This window comes from Panthera leo, chromosome A1 (assembly GCF_018350215.1).
Source record: "Panthera leo isolate Ple1 chromosome A1, P.leo_Ple1_pat1.1, whole genome shotgun sequence".
NCBI classification, from domain to species: domain Eukaryota; kingdom Metazoa; phylum Chordata; class Mammalia; order Carnivora; family Felidae; genus Panthera; species Panthera leo.
This window is the reverse complement of record NC_056679.1, coordinates 107,383,328-107,402,112: the sequence shown is the minus strand read 5'-3', so window position 1 is coordinate 107,402,112 and position 18,785 is coordinate 107,383,328. Positions and strand designations below refer to the sequence as shown.

The window sequence follows — 18,785 nt, the reverse complement described above, 5'->3', positions numbered from 1 at the left end:
CCAAGTTGAGAAATATTCAGAAGTTGAAGGGAAAAAATGCCATGATCCACTGGGAGTGAAACCCATGGGACTGGCATCTGGCATTTATGGTAGGAAATCAAATGCGAAGTTACTCTCTTTCTGCTTAAACATCTTTGTCAAGACAGAACTCCTATGTATGTTTACACGAGTTATCTAAAAAGAAGGAAAAAAATTTAAAAATAAATAAAAAGAAGGGGGTGCTTGGATGGCTCAGTCAGTTAAGCACCCAACTTTGGCTCAGGTTGTGATCTCATGGTTCATGAGTTCGAGCCCTATGTCGAGTTCTCTGCTGTCAGTGCAGAACCCGTTTTGAATCCTCTGTCTCCCTCTCTCCCTGCCCCTCCCCCATGCTTTCTCTCTCTCTCAAAAATAAATAAACATTTAAAAATAAACAAATAAATCAATAAATAGAAGACAAAATTAGCCAAGCACAAAATATACTTTATGTTCATTTTTGACAAATATTTTCCATTTCTCTATAAAATAAAATCATGTATATTACTAATAAGTTTATTCTACCCTTCACACATTAAGTTTTATCTTGAAAAAAAATTATTTTGAGAATAAGAACCAACTCAGATATTCCCTTTATATTTGCTTTCCATGTAATCTTTCCTTAAACTTCCTGATCTTTTTTTTTTTTTTTCAGAAGGGTGTAGCTGGCCATTAAGAAGTGCATGATAAATGAATTAAATAATTCATATACCAGAGTGCTGATTTGCACAAGCTGCACTGATTGAAAAATTGCTTGTTTGATGACAAAATAAACTTGAAAGTAATTGCAATTACATAGAGAAGGTACAATATTGCTACATTCACGTCACCTGAGTTTAGATCTAAGTTGATTGTGCCATTGTAATTTATTCCCTCTATTACTGTGAGATCAACACTATGATTGGCATGGACTTTCAAGAAGCCCTTCTTACGTGTCCTTGTAGCTCTGCCCCAGAACTGCCACTTGCAGAAAGCATAATGAGAAATAACATACAAACGAAAACAAAAGCAAGGATATGAATCTTGATTGTTGGCTTCATGGCTTTTTGCAAAGGTTTATAGGAAGGAGTTGATTTTCCAAGTAAGACCACTGGACTGAGAGTCTACTGATCAGCCCTGTGATAGTGACCACATCGCATGATTTGTCTGTGTCAATCTTCTCACCTACTAATTGGGGAGAATAAACCATTGCCCCTTCACATGTACAATGTAGGTGTGAAGATCAAAGTACAGTTTTGAGGCGCCAGGGTGGCTCATTTGGTGGAGTGTTCGACTTTGGCTCAAGTCATGATCTCACAGTTTCTGGGTTCCAGCCCTGCCTCGGGCTCTGTGCTGACAGCTCAGAGCCTGGAGCCTGCTTCAGATTCTGTGTCTTCCTCTCTCTCCCCCTTCCCTCTTGCACTCTGTTTCTCAAAAATGAAAAAAACACTAAAATTTTTTTTTTAAATTACAGTTATGTGAAAACATTAAATATATTTATATCAATGATACATTATTTAAATTTTTTAATGTTTTTCTTTATTTTTGAGACAGAGAGAGACAGAGCATGAGCAGGGGAGGGGCAGAGAGAGAAGGAGACACAGAATCTGAAGCAGGCTCCAGGCTCTGAGCTGTCAGCACAGACAGCAACGTGGGGCTTGAACTTATGAACTGTGAGATCATGACCTGAGCTGAAGTCGGAGGCTTAACCGACTGAGCCACCCAGGCGTCCCGTCAATGATACATTATTTAAATGAGCGGTTTAAAATAAGAGATGTAGAAAATATGTATCTTCGGTTATATGTTAATGTTTAATAAATGTCCCAACAAATCAAGGAATGACATTTATTACATAGACATATTTATTGATAAAAGCTCTTAAGAGAAGTAAAATCAATTGACAAAATAATAATTAAATAAAAGTCTTTTCTAACCTAAATTCAAAACATTACCCAAGGATACTGTTAAGTTTTCAACTATTTTTCTAGTAAAAAAAAAAAATCAAGCGTTATTCATTTGAGGTCAGTAACTCTCAGTGGGGTAATAGTGTATGAAAAGCTTGGGTAGGATATATAGATAGTACAGTTTGAACACATTCTAAAATTATCATTGCTTTAATATTTTATTAACCATGTTTTCTCAATCTAAAGGGTTTTTTTTTGTCTTAGTTTGAGACAGAGAGAGAAAGAGAGAGAGAGCACCAGCAGGGGAGAAGGGCATAGGGAGAGAGGGAAAGAATCCCAAGCAGGCTCAGCCCTGTCACTGCAGAGCTTTATCTCAAGAACTGTGAGATCATAACCTGAGCTGAAATCAAGAGTTAGAGGCTTAACCAATTGAGCTACGCAGGTGCCCCTAACTTAAAGGTTTAAATAACAGCAAGGAAGGACAGTAGGTTAGGGAGTTAGTTGACATAGACCAGAAAACTTGGTTTTCAATAATTTACTTTGGAACTCAGGATTTGTTTTAAGTTTATTTGTTTATTTTGAGAGAGAGAGACTGGGGGAAGGGCAGAGAGAGAGGAGAGACAGAGAACCCCAAACAGGCTCCGAGCTGTCAGCACAGAGCTGGACATGGGGCTCGATCCCATGAACCCTGAGATCACGACCTGAGCAGAAACCAAGAGTTGGACACTTAACTGACTGAGCCACCCAGGCACCACAGAACTCAGGATTTCTTATGACCCTCCTTTATCAGGAAAATTAAGGATGCTTTCATGTTAGATATTATCTTATTTCTGAGTCCCTAAAATAATTTTAGGGTCTTTTTTTTAGAACAAAATAGTCAAACTACATTGTAAGGGATTAAAATCACTCAATTCTAAATCAGAAGCATTATGTTAAAATGAAAGTGGTGAGAAGACGCCTTGAGCATTCTCTTATTGTGACAAGTTTGTAATGATTGTGTAATTGACTGATACACTTTGCAAAATAACCATGCCAACTTTATAATATGCATTACAACGTACCTTCAAAAATCTTAGTAAGAAATGTGTAATAGTTACTAAAGAGAATTTAAGAATACAAACTCTGAATAAATTAGAAAATTTATCAAAATCCTGAATGAGGAAGCAAGTCTTTAAAAATTAATTGCTATATTAGTTACAAATTAATTACTTAATTAGAATTTATTAAAAGGCCTTTTAAACAAACAAGGCAGTTCCCAAAAATATATCAACTTAAAAAATGTAACTTGGCAGGATTGCCATAAAATATCTACATTGGTTTAAAAAAACTAGACAGAAAAGTTTTGAAAAGAAGGTCATCACATTTCTTTGAATAATGTAAATAGTATGGTAACAGTACAAGAACAGACAAATGGATCAATAGAATGAAAAAAACAGAAAGAGACCTACACATATATGGAAATCTAATAAATTAAAGGGTAGTATATCTAATAGGTAAGTAAAGCGATTATTCAACAAATGCTATGTCCATAATATAAGAAAAATAAATTTGATTCCTAATTTTGAACACACCCGCAAATATACATTCTGGATGATGACTAATCTATATGCAAAAACACAAAATTATGTAAGTATTGCAAGAAAATTAACTTTCTCACATGTGTGTTCTTTTAAGATGGGATACTTTATTTATTTTTAATGTTTGTTTATTTTGAGGAAGAGAGAGAGAGCGAAGCAGGGGGAAGGGCAGAGTAGAGAGAGAATCGCAAGCAAGCTCCATTCTGTCATCATGGAGTCCCACGTGGAACTCGAGCTGACAAACCATGAGATCATGACTTGAGCCAAAATTAAGAGTAGGCTGCTTAACTGATTGAGCCACCCAGGTGCCCCAAGATGGGATACTTTAGACTTGAATAATGATAAGAAAGATGTTCATAGGGGAAAGAGCACATGTTATGGAGTATACACAGAAAAAAAAAAGCACCAAATGGAACCCAAGAATTCTGTTCTGCCACTTTGGGACTTTACTTTCATAAGAAAAGACTCAGATTAATACATTCTACTCTTTGTTCTTTCATCTAAGGCACACTAAACATACTGAGTATATGTGTCTATGGGAGAACAGGACACTTTTTGTTGAGACTTCTTGATGTTGTCTTCCTAAACAGATCACTGAGAATCTTGCAACAGGGATGAATAGGCTGGCTCTGGTATCAGACCACCTGATAGGACCCAGCATAAATCATTTAATATTTCTTTTTTTAATATTTATTTATTTTTGGGAGAGTGCAAGCAGAGGAGAGGAAAAGAGAGGGGGACAGAGGATCTGAAGCAGGCTCTGTGCTGACAGACTAACAGCAGCAAACCTGATGTGGGCTTCAAACTCATGTGGCACGAAATCATGACCTGAGCCGAAGTTGGACGCTCAACCAATTGAGCCACCCAGGCGCCCCTCGTTTAATATTTCTTGATCCTGGTTTTTGTACCAGTAAAATGTGGAAAACATTATGATGATCATGAAGGTTACACAGTATACACAGCATGTTCAGAATGGCTGACATATGGTAAACATATAATAAACAAGCATTTCACCATGAAGAGAAGTAGTAATTGAATATCACCGTAAGCCCATAGGCTATACCTGCTGGAAAGTAATAAAAAGGACCAGAAAACTTTGCTCCACATTCTGGAGCTGCCCCCAGTCTTCCCTCCAAAGGTTTAGCTGCCACTATGATGAAACGCCCTCTCTTGGCCACCCCTTCATCCTCTACCTTTACCCTCTTTGGCCAAGTGAGCAACGCCATCCAAGTTAGAACCTTACTAACAATTGAAGATTCCTTTCTGGAGGCGCGAAGCTGAAACCAATATAGGTCCCTTCTAGCAGCTGTTACAGTGTTGTACTTAACGAGAGGGGGAAATGGAGGTCTCTGAGCATCTTCCTTCTGTGATAATGAAACAATCAAAACTCTTTGGCTCAGAGACCGGAAGCATAGGAGAAAAGACACTGACTGTGTTACAATAAGAGACAATGAGGAGACAGGAGTGCAGACAGGCAGGAGTGAAGATTGGTGGTGGGAAGATGAGGGTCTGCTTGCATTGTGACTTCTAAGGGACTACTTTTAAGTAAGGCAAGTATTGGGAATAAGACGGTCAGGGAACTTGATTGCTGTCGATTCAACTCTGCTTTGTTGAAATGAGTAAATCTGTGGTTCTGATTTACATAATCTTTCTATGAATAAAAATAGGATGCAAAAACTCAATCTGTTCCAGATTTAGATCCAAACTGGAATGCAAGATATGACAGAAATCATCTTCTAAGATGGAATTGTCTTTAAATGGTGCTAATGAATCTCAAAATAGATTATCCTTCAAACACATATGCCTCCCTTTTCTGTAACCAGGGTGACACCTTCAAGCTCCTTTCAAACCACTATGCTGCCTATGATTTTTGTAAAACAAAACAAAACAAAAACAAAACGAAGAAACTAAGATTAGAGATTTTTTGGTTGGAAACATTCCATGTCACATTACGTATGCACTTCTACCAAGATGCTGTTCCATGGGAAGTATTGCCAGTAACCAATTACGTTGGATACATTTCTTGGTTGACCTACAGCAATCACCGATGTCCATCTCTAACCTTCCTTGCTCTTCTTTTCACATACTGCCAATACCCACGTCCCACTCCTCACACCTCTACTCATGTGTACAAAAATTGCTAAGTATAACTGACATGCTAATTTGGTTGCTTAAAGTCATTAGATTTAATTTATATTCCCACAGAGAAAAGTCATATTACATAATTAAGATGCTGCATTCCAGCTTTTATTTCATTTATTCATGATGCCTCAATTGAACGTGTTGAAAGGACACAGAAGAGAAGATCCAATATGTAAAAGAAAAGTACTTACAACTAAATTTATACTTGACTCAGGTACAGCTTCTGTGTGCAACATGCTTTAAAACATCTTAATACACAACTAAGGAACACATTTTTAAAAATATACTGAAAACCTCCCTGACCACAGTTTTCTTTTTCTCTCTTTACACTTCAGTAACACTTTCAGAGACATGGTGCAGAAGCTTGGAGACAAACTTTCAACTCATTTGTACTTTCCTTTATGAAATATCACCACTTAAAAAATTTATTCCCCTGTTTAATGTCTGCCCCTGATTAAGAAATCAAAGGCTCTCCAGGGTATAATATTGAGCCCTTTGAAGCACATCTTGTCTAGTCTCTAACTGATGTTAAATGCATTCCATTTCGATCCCTTTAAACTAAGAAACTGCTATTAAGTATTTACCAGTTGCTCTTGTTGGCCATGAGGTACTCCAGGAAATTTAATGTAAGGTAGATCCTGTGGTTACTTGTTTCTTTAAGGGCAAGGTAGCATCAGAGCCAGTGGTACAGTTGAGACTCACACTCTTGCATGTCAGGCTCCAAAGGCCTGTTCCTGCCATTCACTAAACCAGTCAAAGGACTTTAATGGTTGGGATCCAGTACCTTGCTGGTTCATTGATTTATTGCTTGGATATAGCTGACCATCATAAAGATGTTCTCTCCTAAGATCTTTGGCCCTCTAACTCTTAACCACTGGTGTTAATTCCAGCAGGTAGTGGTCTAGTGCCTACTGAAAAAAGAAAACTGCAGGATTAAAATGGTGTCACTTACACTGAGTTCCCAAACCCAGGCTTAATCCACAACAAATTGCAGTTTCAACCTCCCCCAGAAATGGGGCCTGAACCAGTCAAGTCAGGAAAACTTTTCTTTCCATCAGCACCTACGAGTTTGTCACCCAGGTCCTTTCCATCCCCCAAAGAAAGATCAAGAAATCTGTGTAAGACGCCTTGCTTTTCCCTTAGCAAGCAGCCTCACTTGGAGCAATCCTTTTCTTTCACTAATAGCTTTCTTGCCAGTCCTCTGTCTGTAAAAACCTTCCATTTTGTACACCTCCTATGAGTGCCTCTCTACTTGGTAGGTGGGGTCCTGCCAATTCATGAATTGTTTAATAAAGACAACCAGATCTTCAAATTTACTTGGTTGAATTAGAAAAAATTAATGTTTATTTATTTTTGAGAGAGAGAGAGAGAGACAGAGAGACAGAGAGACCGAGCACAAGTTGGGGAGGGGCAGAGAGAGAGGGAGACACAGAATCCAAAGCAGGCTCCAGGCTCTGAGTTGTCAGCACAAACCCAAAGCAGGGCTCCGGCTCACGAACTGGGAGATCATGACATGAGCCAAAGTCGAATGCTTAACCGACTGAGCCACACAGGCACCCCTGAATTCTGTGATTTAATAAGCCAAACCTAGATCCTATTCCTTCTTCCACACAACACATTTTCAGGTAAAAGAGGGCTATGATCAGTTGGATCTGCTGCTATTCAACCTAAATAGCTCCTATTGGCACACTAATTACTTATTCTAAACATGTTTTTGCTGGTCTTTTGTACTCTTACACTCACCAGCTCTTCAGTGTGGCCTGATTAGCATAACATTTGATTTGCCTCACTGTCTTGGATTTTTGAAAATTTAGTGTATTCTTAAGGTGCCTGGGTGGCTCAGTCGGTTGAGCGTCTGACTTCGGCACAGGTCATGACCTCACAGTTTGTGGGTTTGAGCCCCATGTCGGGCTACGTCCTGACAGCTCAGAGCCTGAAGCCTGTTTCAGATTCTGTCTCTGTCTCTCTCTGCCCCTCCCCTGCTCACACACTCTCTGTCTCTCTCTCTCAAATATAAATAAACATTTAAAAATTTTTTTAAAAAAGAAAATTTAGTGTATTCTTATTCTCCTAACATTTATGCTATTAATCTACACAGGGTTCTTTTTTTAAAAGTTTATTTTTTTGAGAGAGCACGAGTGAGTGGGGCAGGGACGGGGGGTGGGTGGGAGAGAATCTCAAGCAGGCTCTGTGTCATCAGGAAAGAGCCCAACATGGGGCTCGATCCCATGAAGTGTGATCACGATCATGACCTGAGCCAAAATGAAGGATTGGACACTTAACCAACTGAGCAACCCAGACGCCCCAATCTACACAGGGTTGTTAAACACGACGTGCTTGCTTTCTGTGCCTTTGCCTGAGCCACTGATAAGAACAAGAGAAAGAGAAGTCAATGCTGGGTAGTTTGCCAGGAAAAGTCTCCCTCCAGACTGACACTTAACCTCATCACTTGCACATTTTGGGACCACAAGTAAACCCTTCATGAACTTGTGTTTGGACTTAAGCCTTATCTTGAGTCAGTTAAGTGACAGGGACAAGGAATTTAACCTATAAACCTTAATTCCTTAAATCCATCAACCAGGATTGGTAATACCACCTCATAGGTGTCACAGCAATGACCTTTGTAGATTCTAAGATCATTTGCATGCAGAGTGGATGCTAAATAAAAAGTATTTCCTTATAACTAAAAACAATTTCCATGATGTCACAGAGATGATGCCAACAAGCCTATTCTATGGTTTCAGTCAGCAGGTCTCCATGTGACACAGCTGGCTTACACACAGGAGAGCTAGTTCGTGTAATAATCAACTAGGTGCGCCTTAGTGGCTTAGTCCATTGAGCCTCTGACTCTTGATTTGGGTTCAGGTCATGATCTTGTGGTTGGGGGGATTGAGCCCCGAGTCAGGTTCTGTTCTAACTGTGCGAGTCTGCTTGGGATTCTCTATGTCTCTCCTTCTACTCCTTTCCCCCACTCTCTCTCTCTTTCTCTCTGTCTCAAAATAAATAAATAAACACTGAAAAATTAGTCAACTAAACTCTCTACCAATTCGTTCTTTTGCTGCTTAAGCAAAACTATCTTTGCATTTACTAATAGTAAGCACCCTCTGAACACTGGGTGGAGGGGCACCAATGCTCAAGAGAGTGCCACACGTTTGAACTCACAGGCTGGTTCAATGAATCCACTCTATTTCACTCTTCTGCCATCCCATGTTTCTGATCTGTAAAATGGAGATAATGACAGTGACCTATCTCACAGGCATCCTGGGAAGAAATGCTAATTAACGTTCAGAAAACACTTTGAAAATGCAAATTGCTATTTAAATGCTAAATATGTGTATTCAACAGTAGACAAGTGTACCTCGGGATTAACATGTCCTAGATGCTGAAATGGCCTCCACTGGCTCAAAGTAGGAAACCAAATAAACAACCTTACACCTGCTCAAAATACACACTTGGTCAGGCTCCTACTGTATTTTGAAGCAACATAATTTTTATAGATTTTGTGGCTGAAAGTTACAAATAAGCGGTAATATGAATGTCTCTCTTTTCAAAAGGTAGGGGCTATCTTTTAAGGGAATGTCAGAAAGAGAAGCAACTACTTTGCTGGGGGGTGGTGTAGGGGGGGTGATTTCAGGTAGTATATGGTTAGAGACCTGACAGCTCAGGATTCTTTGCTATAAAAACGCAATATTAGTAATAAAGGTAAAACTGCACTCTTCTTAAGCAATAGAGCCATTGATTTGGATTAACAGACACAGCTTGCTCTCACATTCGAAACTGTCAGGTTAAGACAACATTTTGAGATTGCAAAATAGATCAGGAGCATAAACGTTCAAAACCAGGAGACTACATGAGCCATCCCAGCCTTCTGCTAAGGCAGCTCCTACCAGGGATGAACAGCTGCTCAGCAGAGTGTCACTAATGTATGATACCCAGCAACTATGCAGCGGCCTTCACGGGCTTCTGGGAAAAAAAAGAGCTGCGAAATATTCCTCAAAATGACTTTTTACTAACTCGTCCAGTTTAGGATTCCTCCCTTGCTTGGAGAATATAAAGAACATAATGCCTAAACCATCTGGAAACGTTTTATTTGAGTTGTCTTTTTACCCCATCAGGGGCCTGTGGCAGGATTTGCATTTTTAGGGCTTTTCAATTTTAAACAGTTAATCATCTTAGAGGATAGGGATATGCAAAGCTGGCAGTGTTTCTTGGGAGACTTGATAGCAACTCAGTAGAGGAAAAGAAACATTTTTAGTTTGAAGTAGAAGGTTGCATTCAACATGAAATAAACACTCCTTCCTGTACTGCCAGAGTCTAAAAATAGGCCCCTGAACAGATTTTAAAGTGCCATTCTATGCTTTCTCCAATGAAGCCACTGGCACTATTAGCCTGATTACTCCACAAGGAGGGAGCCAGATGGCTTGCCCTTGAACTGAAATCAAAGGGTCTTCCTTTATGTGAACATTTTTTCAGAATAAGGGAATCCTAAATACATAAAGGTAGCATGTTTACTATGCACAGGGAATCTGTTGGCCCATTACAAACTTGTAATGCAGAGTCCAGTATTCAGTTTTCTTGGCACACTGAATAATTAAGGCCAAAGTTAAGTAAACTCCTGTAAACACCTCCCACCGCCCTTTCTTCAGATTGCAATGTGTCCTAGAGAGGCGGTCTACCACTTAACCAACATGAAATTCTCTATTTCTAAAACTTTTTTAAATTCTTTCTTTTTTTAATATTTATTTATTTTTGAGAGGGGGGTGGGGTGGGACGGAGGATCCAAAGCAGGCTCTGTGTTGACAGCAGAAAGCCCAATGCAGGACTCAAACTCGTGAACCATGAGATCATGACCTGAGCCGAAGTTGGATGCTTGACCGACTGAGCCACCCAGGTGCCCCTGAAATTCTCTATTAAAGAGTCAAATATATAGGAATTCCTGTCCAAGGTGTCAGCATGGGTATCACCTTGGAACTTGTTATAAATGCACATTCTCAGGTCCCACGCTGGACCATCTGAATAAGGAACTACAGTTTAACAAGATCCCCAAGTAATGTGCAGGCAAGTTAAGAGTTTTAGTAGCAGAGGGTTAGTCAGTTCTATCCATTTCCCTGTGTCCTCAGGAAGATCTCTAGGTCCCTGAGTACTCCTATTGTCTCATCTCACCTTCAGAACAATAACTTATAATGCTACAATATAATATTGAATGGAAAAGAATTTAATCTGAGAGTCATACAGTAATACCACAGAGACACTTCATGTCAAAGTTACTTAATTAACACGTTTTAGGCATACCTGGGAGATACGGCAGGTGCAATTCTGGACCACTGCCATAGAGCAATTATTGCAGTAAAGCAAGTCAAATTAACTTTTTGGTTTTCCGGCGCATATAAGTTAAGTTTCCACTGTACTGTAGGCTGTTAAGTGTGTGATACATCTAAGAAAACATGTACACACCAAATTTAAACATACTTTACTGACACAGAGGCACAAAGTGAACAAATGCTGTTGGATAACTGACGCTGGTAGATTTGCTACAAACCTTCAGTTTGTAAAAATTGTGGTAGCTGTGAAGCGCAATACAATGAGACATGGCTTTACTACTGATTGAACATCTATGTGCTATATAACATTCACAAATAAAAAAGACACACTCTCAACCCAAAGAGTTATCAATGTATGAATGATCACATTGCTGCTAGCTAGGATGCAAGAAGTTAGGAGGGCTGAGAGCTATCAGTAGGAGAGTAGAGGGAGAAGGAACAAAAGCAAGGAAGAAATGGGTTTTGTTTTGCAGAACCTGCGATTCTGGCCAAGAGAGATACCCAGCTAGGTGTTTTGCCTGATAGCCTCTTATGTGAGCCATTTTGAGCTGGTCTGGAGCTGAGGACCCTAGCAGAAACCCCCCTGAGTTGTCCCGAAATTACTTTTATCTCATTGTAATACAAAAATCTCCTCCTATGGGTAGGGTTTTCTGCCATTTTTAAAACATATGTATGATGTATGTTCTAGTATGTTGACATGCTAGGTATGTGCAATTGAACTGGAGTGCTTAACAGAAGATGTGTAAGTTCCCCTTAATATGTACACATTCCCTGTCCCGTCTCCAACACACTACATAAAAGATTCCTGCACTAACCCCAGGGAGAGACAGTGCTTCGAGAGCTATTTCCCCGTCTCTTTACTTGTAATAAGTAACAAAAGTTGTTTGCTTTCAACACTTCCTTGGGTTGTGTTCAAGTGAATGCACCGCAAACGGCAAACCCCTTGAGTTCATTTATAAGTCTGATTGGATAGACACAGAGAAACATGGCATTTAAGGAAGCTCCGAGACATTGTGAAGGGGGTAAAGTAAGAGCATATGAGGGTTCATTGAGATACACAGATACTCTAGGATTAGCTATATGATGTCTTGCACTCCATTCTAGGGCATCTGGGATTTAAATGTGGGGGTGGGACACAAATTCGATTAGGGTCAGGAGCAAATAGATGAAGGGGATTAAGTGAAAAGGTATTTGTCCTACTTGAAAAGTCAGCTCCAATCTGTTGGGCCTAATGTTGCTATATCTTCTGACTTTTAAAAATAGCCAGAAATCCAGATTTGTAGGACATGTGCTATCACCTAACTTTTAAATACTGGGTACAAGCAATCAATCAATCCATCAATCACCAACCGACCAACCAAACATGAATGGACCAAACAGAACACCTCTGTGGGCTGAAGTCTGCAGCCTCTATTTTAAACTCCAGGGTATACTGACCCACCAAAAGCTGGGCAGCAACCTCACGGTGGAGGTTCCATGATGAGTAAAACTAGCTGTCACTTTTCCAGGGGCAGACAGTGTGAGGAAGCACAATGTGATGTGTGCTGAAATAGAAGCCTGTGTGCAGGCAGCTATGGATGAAAAAGAGGCTAATTTCCCAGAGCAATGAGGAAAGGCTTTCCAGATTGGGAATTATGAGCTGAGGTTTTAGGGAACAAAAGGTGCAAAGTAAAAGGGAAGAGAGACATGGCAGAAAATGTTCCAGATCAGAAAAATTAATTTGCAACACTTAAAGGCTTGAGAGAGAGAATGATATTTTGATGAAATGCAGAGTTCAGAATGACCAGGAGGAGAGTATACACAGGCAACAAATATGCTTAACTTTAAGCAGCTGGTGAATAATACCATATGATTTCTTCTTAAAAATGATCATTCTCCAGGATGGGGCAAAAAAAAGTAGGGAACCTTCTTTTATGAGTAGTTGCTTTTGTAGGATATATCTGATTTGACTGGAGATATGGAGAAAATCCACATAGAAGAATTGTATAATATTTCACTGAATATAAACTTATCACGCTACACCAAAAGGCTCATAATAATTCCTTCAGTTGTTAGAAATTACTGAAGGGGAGAATTTGTCGCCCCAAAATATGGTTCTTTGGCGTACAGACTGTCTTGAGCTGATTATTTTTAAGAAACAGCAGACACAGGAAAAGCACTGAAAACCAAGTAGAATGTATTCTTTTTTTTGGTAAGGGATGTTCACATTTATAGGGGAAATCTCCATTTGTAAGGATGTCTCTCCTCTGTAGCAAGAAAAAAAAAGGATGACTAAATCACTAGAAACTCATTAATGGGGAAAGCAATGACTCAGATCTAACAACTTTACCTTTGTTTATTGTGCTTTTCTAATAACTTCTGTAACTGGTCTTCCCCCAACCCCCAACATCTTATTTTGTCTCCAGCTGGAGATGGTATTTAAGGTGATGGCTTGGGCCATTGTGGGGAGTTAGTTTTCCTGGGTCTCTCCCATGTATACAGGAGGTATATATGTTATTAAACTTCTGTTTACTTTTCTCCTGTCAATCTGTCTTTTATTATAGGAGGTTCTTAGCCAAGAACCTGGAAGGGTGGTGGGAAATTATTTTTCCTCCCCTGCATTATCAAAAATGAAAGAAGAGATTTTAACAGATGTTCAAAGGGCATTAAATATTATCAATCAAGCTGGCTTCATATTTCTTCCCCAAACAGCTTTAAACAACAGCTGTGATTCTTTTATTTGCTGCTTTTGAAGAAAAGTTTTATGTCTATTGCTAGATCTGTAATTTTAATTGTAAGTATTCCATCTGTGATTTTTAATTATTTATTTACCTCCAATGTTAGAAAAAGTGCATTGATTAGGAACTTAAATAACTCTCCCCTCTTGCTCACCATCATAGAACTGATAGGAAAAATTTTAATTGCTCTTTAGTAAAGAAAAAAAAACTCAGCACAAAAATATCTATAAAAATTACAGGAAGAAGAAAAATGATGAAATTTATTAGAATATTAAAACATGCTGTTAAACATATTTTACTTAATTTTTAATATGTGCTCTGGAAATCATTAATGTAGTCAGTGTGAAGCTGCTTCTTTCCAAATATAGAGTGTTATAATGGGAAGACCACACCTTTCATGGCAAATCAAAAATTTGGTTTGGTTATGGTCACAAATTTGAAAATTACTCTGGCCTCAAATACTTTTCTCTCTTTATGTCTGCATAAAAAATATTAGAAATAAATGCCTGCACCAGTGGTTTTTATGTATTTTTTTAATTTAAAAACATTTTTTAAGTTTATTTATTTATTTTGGGGGAGAGGGAAAGAGAGAGAAAGCAGGGGAGGGGCAGAGGCAGAAGGAGAGAGAAAGAATTCCAAGCAGGCTCTGTGCCATCAGAAATTTTAAATTAAATTTTAAAATTAAAATTTTAATTTAAATCTAAAATTTTAAATTAAAATAAATTGGAGCCACTTAATTGAGGTATTATTGACAGGAAAAAGATGTATACATTTAATATACACAATTTGGTGAGTTTGAGGATAAGTACACACCCATGAAATCATTACCACCATCAAGGCCACAGACATATCATCCATTACCTCCTAGAATTTCCTCTCATCACTTCACCATTATTATTATTATTATTATTATCATATTATTATTATTTGCATGTATGTGCATACATTAAGAACACTTAATATAAGATATATCTTCTTGGATCATTGGTTTTAATATATTTTTGAGTTTATTTCTTTATTCTGAGAGGGGAGGGGAGCAGAGAGAGAAGGAGAGAGAGAATCCCTAGCAGTCTCCATGCTCAGCACAGAGCCCAATATGAGGCTCAATCCCACGACTGTGAGATCATGACCTGAGCCCGTATCAAGTCAGATGCTTAGCCAAATGAGACCCAGGTGCCTCTGATCCCATTTTTCTTAAAGGTGTCCTAAGTGATTATGATGCAAATGTTTCCAAAACTATTTTTTCAAAGATGCTGGGCTAATCACACACACTGAGTGTCTGGCCCAGCCACGTCTTCATGAAATGGAAAGCTTTTGAGATGTATCCACAGTGATAATGCAAGTCAGTACAAGCTCTGTGATGGAATGGATTTTGCTTGTTTTGTTCACAGCCATGTCCCCAGCAATGAGATCAGCACCTGGCACAAAGGGGGTACTCCATAACCATAGGTTAAGTAAATACAAGAAGAATGAATTGAACATGTCAACACTTGCTTTCTGAAATTCATGACCTTTACTTGGTTGGTTCTCTGTCTCACACAAACCATCAGGCAGATAAAGGACTCATCACAACTGTTCATCAACAGTGTATTAGCATGCTCAGAATGATGACATCCTACACAGCCATCAGCAGTCTTGAAACTATAATGTTAATTAGAGTTTTCCTCTCTAACTACCTACAAAACTGAGACTGTGCCTGAAAGAGTTGCACATCCTTGGTGGGTGATGATGAATCAGCATCCACATTCCACATATCACTTAGAATATGGCACCCATAATCCCAGGAAAATGTGTGCATCTTAATGACAGTGGACTACAGTTTCTTTTTCTTTTTTCCAGACATTGTGAGCTCGTGAAACATTTCTGTATTAGTCGTCAAGCTCTGAAACCAATTTGGTGTGGTGTTGCAACTAGATCTAGAGGTAATGGTGGTGGGGGGGGACCCACACAAACACATGATTTCTTTTAAAACATCTTTTATTATTTCTCTAGGGTGCATGGAAATATTTTTATGGAGCCTCAAAGTTACACAAAACACAGAAGGAGAAACCAATATAGCTGTAAGTTTTATTCCTCCTTGGGGATTCAGAAGAGATGGAAAATCCATGGCATTAATACTGGAGCAGATCCAGTGCTACTTCAAATGTGCTTTTCATTAGCAAGAACGTAAGTGCTAATGCAGTTTATGATTCTGACTGAGGTCCTAATTTATGTGTAAGTGAGCACACTTAGCATAAAAGGTCACCATGCTCTTAACACTATGGCTAAAAGTAATCCTTCAGAGACTGCCTTAGCTCTAAATATCACGTAATCATTAGAATTCTGTTAAGAGTATATCATCAAGTATTTACTGTTATTAATCAATACCAGTTGACTACACCCTTCTCTGCTTATCAGCAGTATTTTCAGTGGTTTCTCTAGCACATCATAATTTCTAGTATTTTTTTACCTTAAAGTAGTAAGTAGTAAAGCCAAAAGAAAGTTGGAGTAGCTATACCTATATCAGGTAAAATAGACTTTAAAACAAAAACCGTAATAAGAGAGAAAGAAGGGCAATACATAATGATAAAGGGGTCAATCTAACAAGAGGATATAACATTGTAAGTATTATGCGCCCAACATAGGAGTGCCTAAATATATAAAGCAAATATTAATAGATGTAAAGGGAAACATAGCAATACTATAATAGTAGAAATCACTAACATCAATGGACAGATCATACAGACAGAATATTAATAAGGAAACATCGGCCTTAAACAATGTGTTAAAGCAGATAGACTAAACAGATACTTACAGAACACTCCATCTAAAGCAACAGAATCTTATTTTGTTTTCAAGTGTACATGGGACATTTTTCAAGATATATCTAGTTTTGGTCATAAAATTAGTCTTAACACATTTAAGAAAATTAACATCATATCAAGTATATTTTCTAACCATAATGGAATGAAATCAGTAATTAATTACATGATGAAAACTGGAATGTTCACATATGTAGAGATTAAGCAACATGCTACCGAACAACCAGTGGGTCAAAAAAGAAATTAAAAGAGAAATAAAAAAGATACCATGAGACAAATGAAAATGGAAATGGAACATACCAAAATTTATGGGATGCAACAAAAGTAGTTCTAAGAGAGAAATGTGTAGCTATCAATGCCTAACTCAAAAGCTGAAATACGTGAAATAGGGACTAAAAAGATAATAGAAAAGATCAAGAAAAGTAAGAGCAGATTCTTTGAAAAGATAAACAAAGCTGACAAACCTTTAGCTAGGCTCACCAAGAGAAAAAGAGACAACTCGAATAAATGAAATCAGAAATGAAAGAGGAGTTGTTGTAACTGCTACCACACAAATACAAAGGATCAGGAGACTACTATGAAAAATTATATTCCAATAAATTGGATAACATAGAAAAAATGGGTATTCCCATAAGTATACAACCTACCAAGACTGAATCATTATAAAACAGAAAATCTGAAAAGACCAATTACCAGCAAGGAGATTGGAATGGTAATCAAAAACCTCCCAACAAACAAAAGTCTGAGACTAGAAGGCTTCACTGGTGAGTTCTACTATCTCTTCAAGGAATTAATACCAATCCTCCAACTCTTCTTAAAAATACAAGAGTGAGTAACTCTTCCAAGCACAATTTAGAGGCCAGCATTGTTCTGATACCAGATCCAAAAAAGGATGCCACACACACAAAGAAGAAAATTACAGATCAGTATCCCTGATACACACAAACGCAAAAATCCTCAACAAAATATCAGCAAACCAAATTCAACAGTATGTTAAAAGATTCATTCATCATTATCAAGTGGAATTTATTCCAGGATGCAAGATGATTCAACATCCTTTTATGATAAAAATCTCAACAAAGTGGGTTTAGACGGAATATACCCTCAGCATAATAAAGGGCATATATGACAAGCCCCTAGCTAACATCATACTAAACGGGGAAAGGTTGAAACCTTTTCCTTTAAGATCATGAGCGAGACAATAATGCCCACTCTCAAACTTTTATTCACATAGCACTGGAAGTTCTAGCCAGAGCAATTAGGCAATAAAATAAGTGTCATCTAAATTGGAAAGGAAAAAGTAAAGTTGCCACTATTTGCAAAAGACATGATATAATCTATAGAAAATGCCAAAGACACTATCAACAAACTGTTAATACTAGCAACCAAATTTAATAAAGTTGAAGGATCCAAAATCAATACACAAAATCTATTGTTTCTTTACATTAATAACCAACTATCATAAAGAGAAATTAAGAAAACAATCTGATTTATAATTACATCAAAAAGAATAAAACACCTTGGAATAAATTTAGACAAGGAGGTGAAAGTCTTATATATAGAAAACTGCAAGACATTAATAAATTAAAGAAGACACAAACAAATGTAAAGATATTTTGTTCCCAAAGATTGGAGGAATTCATAGTGTTAAAATGTCCATACTACCCAAAGCAATATATAGATTCAACGCAATACCTATCAAACTCCAATGGTATTTTTCACAAAACTACAACAAATAGTCCTAAAACTTGTATAGGATTTCAAAAGATCCCAAGTAGTCAAAGCAATCTGGAGAAAGAAGAACTAAGCTGGAGGCATCATGCTCCCTGACTTCAAACTAAACTACAAAGTTACATTAATTAAAACAGTATGGTACTGGCATGGAAACAGACACATAGATGAATGGAACAGAATGGAAAGCCCAGAAATATACAGATAATTAATTTATGACAAAGGAGACAAGAATATATAATGGGGAAAGAATAGTCTTTTCAATAAATGACATTAAGAACATTGGACAACCACGTGTCATAAAATGAAACAGGACCAGTGACAACATACACAAAAGCTAACTCAAAATGAATTAAAGATTTGAATGTAAGACTTGAAACCATAAACTTCCTAGAAGAAAACAGAAACAGTAAGATCCCTGACATAGGTCTTGGCAATGATTTTCTTAATCTGACATCAGAAGCAAAAGCAACAAAAGCATAAATAAGCAAGTGGGACTGCATCAAACTAAAAAGCTTCTACACAGCAAAGGAAATGATAAAACAGAAAGGCAACTTACTGATTAGGAGGAAATAATTGTAAATCACATATCTCATAA

General features: G+C 37.8%; 1 protein-coding gene and 1 long non-coding RNA gene across 2 annotated transcripts in view; one reads left to right on the top strand and one right to left on the bottom strand.

The window, feature by feature from the left end:
* Nucleotides 1-15,811, top strand: part of LOC122217423 — a 34,662-nt gene extending 18,851 nt beyond the window's left edge. Inside the window, exons 2-3 of the long non-coding RNA XR_006201478.1 lie at nt 15,495-15,577; nt 15,648-15,811. This is a non-coding gene — a long non-coding RNA (uncharacterized LOC122217423). The remainder of the gene's footprint in view (nt 1-15,494; nt 15,578-15,647) is intronic.
* The window catches only part of CHSY3 (chondroitin sulfate synthase 3), a 279,927-nt gene that overhangs the window by 21,400 nt on the left and 239,742 nt on the right, over nt 1-18,785 (bottom strand). The gene's annotated exons all lie outside the window — the stretch shown is intronic.